Source organism: Thamnophis elegans, chromosome 2, assembly GCF_009769535.1.
Source record: "Thamnophis elegans isolate rThaEle1 chromosome 2, rThaEle1.pri, whole genome shotgun sequence".
NCBI lineage: Eukaryota > Metazoa > Chordata > Lepidosauria > Squamata > Colubridae > Thamnophis > Thamnophis elegans.
Window position 1 is genome coordinate 82698714 of NC_045542.1, and position 2423 is coordinate 82701136.

Below are 2423 nucleotides of genomic sequence, written 5' to 3' on the forward strand. Positions count from 1 at the left end.
TCATCTTTCATTTTAGCAACCCTGGCATCAATTTTTTCATACAGGTCAGCCTTAAGTTCTTTTATCTCCTCTTTTATCTCCCCTTTTATTTCCTCTTTGAACTCTTTCAGTTTGTTTTCCACTTTGTTTGTCAGTTTGTTAGTCAGCATGTTATGAGCTTCGCTCATTTCTCTCAGAAAGAGTTCTGTCGTTAGTAACTCTCCAGTAGGGGGCATAGATGGCGGTGGCTGTGACTTTGTACCAAGTATTGGCGATGTACTTCTGGGGGCTGAGGAAGAGGGCGATTTCAGATTAGGAATTGGTTTTGATGCCATTCCAAACTTTATCTTCAAGCAATTAGGAAAACTCTACTGGCCTGCTATACAGTTGTGGAATAAGGTACTTTTTTTTTATAAACTTTGTAGGACTTTGAAGAAGGTTTGCAGAAGGTTTCAAAAAATAAGCATTGTAACGAAACAGTTCAGCATATTCACCACTGTTTTGAATGTCTCTATATTAGCAAAGAGTCTTTTAAAACTTCAAAAGTGAAACTAATTAGTAAAGGTCTGTTGGCCGGCTGTGAGGCAAAATAATTCACTCCCTTTCTTTGAAGTTTTGAAACTCCGTATAATTAGATAAACATTGTTACTCAGCAATTCAACTGGCTCATCGCCATTTATCTTTAAATAGATAAAATAACGGAAGAGGATCTTGTAAAAAAGAAGCTAGGATTTAAATAAACAATTGATGCTCTCGCATACGAATTCTGCTTGTTTTGAAATCAAATAATTCAATCTTTGAACTGAGTGGGAGGGAAGCTTACTTGGGGCTGCAAAGTAGTCGGAGAATTCCAGCATGGAGCAGTTCTGCCTTCAGCTGCCCCCCCTTCCCTTCACAGACACAGAAGCTGCAAAGATCAGAAAGGCATTTGCTTGACAAAACTTCTCTCCTTTCCCTTCTTTTCCTGAAGAGTAAGGTGTCTGTCAGGTGTCTGATAGATGATATGTTTAGCTGCTACCATCAGTAAGTCCCGCCCAGGAACTCTTTTTTTTAGATGTTGTTTTATTTATATTAAATGCTTTGATGAAATAAAAGAATATCACGTCGTGGCTTTAGTCGATGTTCTCCAGACCCTTCGGTCCATTTCCACAGACATTTTTTTCTCTTATCCAAGCTTTGTAGTCATAAAAATATGGAATGCTTCACGAATTTGCGTGTCATCCTTGTGCAGGGGCCATGCTAATCTTCTCTGTATCGTTCCAACTTTAGTATATGTGCTAATCACTGGAGCGTACAGAAGGCATGTTGAAGAGAAGGGTCTCTCTTTGGCAATAGGTTTTGTTCCATTGGGGGCATTTCATTTTGGGGCAAGATCATTTTGCCTGATTTGCTGATCCTCTCCTGGAAGAGCATACAATACAGCTCATCTTAGACTTATAATAGTTTATTTAGTGACCATTCAAAGTTATAACTGCACTGAAAAAAGTTACCTATGACCATTTTTCACATGATCCTCATGGTCACGTGATCAAAATTTGGATGTTGGCTCATATTTATGATGATTGCAGTGTCTCAGGGTCATGCGATCATCTTTTTCGACCTTCTGACAAGCAAAGTCAATGGGGAAGCCAGATTCACTTAAGAGCCATGTTACTAACTTAACACCTACAGTGATTCAATTAACTGTGGCTAGAAAAGTCATAAAATGAGGTAAAACTCAACATATGTTTGTACAGCAATTTGCAGACATAAACTTTGGGCTCAGTTGTGGTCATAAGTCAAGGGCTACCCATAACAGACTTTAGGCCAGGGGTGTCCAAACGTGGGAACTTTAAGACTTGTGGACTTCAACTCCCAGAATTCCCCAGCTGGGAATTGAAGTCCACAAGTCTTAAAGTTCCCACGTTTGGACACTCCTGCTTTAGGCAAACCACTCTGTTAAGATTTGCATCTTTAACTCAAGCTTGAAATAATTAGCACCAAAACGAGGTGTTTTACAGCAGTTCTCTCATAAACTCTACCACAGAAAGAGAACTAGAGACATATAGGCAGAAAATATTGAAGACACAGATGACTATGCAAAGAATATAGAAAAAATGTATATACTTTTTACAGCTCTGAGAGAGAGAGATTTGAAAGTTGCCCAAATTCAAAAATTAACATCACTTGTTAGCTTTCAGTATATTATAATATAGGTAATAGGTAGATATAGGTAACAATAGGCAAGCTTGATGATACAGCTCCAGGTTCAGAAAATGATAACCTGTCATTAATTGGAAATTGCATTTTCTGTAAATGAGAAAATGAACCCCATAAAAATTATGTAAGTTTAATTTCTGAAAATGCTTTCCAGATATTTGATGTCCAGATCCAAATCCATGTCATCTTTTCAGAAGAAAACTAGTGGGATATAGTGGTTATAGTGTTAGACTGGGCCTGGGGGA

General features: G+C 38.1%; 1 pseudogene; it reads right to left on the reverse strand.

Moving 5' to 3' along the window:
• Window positions 1-1165: 1165 nt before the first annotated feature.
• Window positions 1166-1264, reverse strand: LOC116505108 (annotated as a pseudogene).
• Between the last annotated feature and the right edge of the window lie 1159 nt (window positions 1265-2423).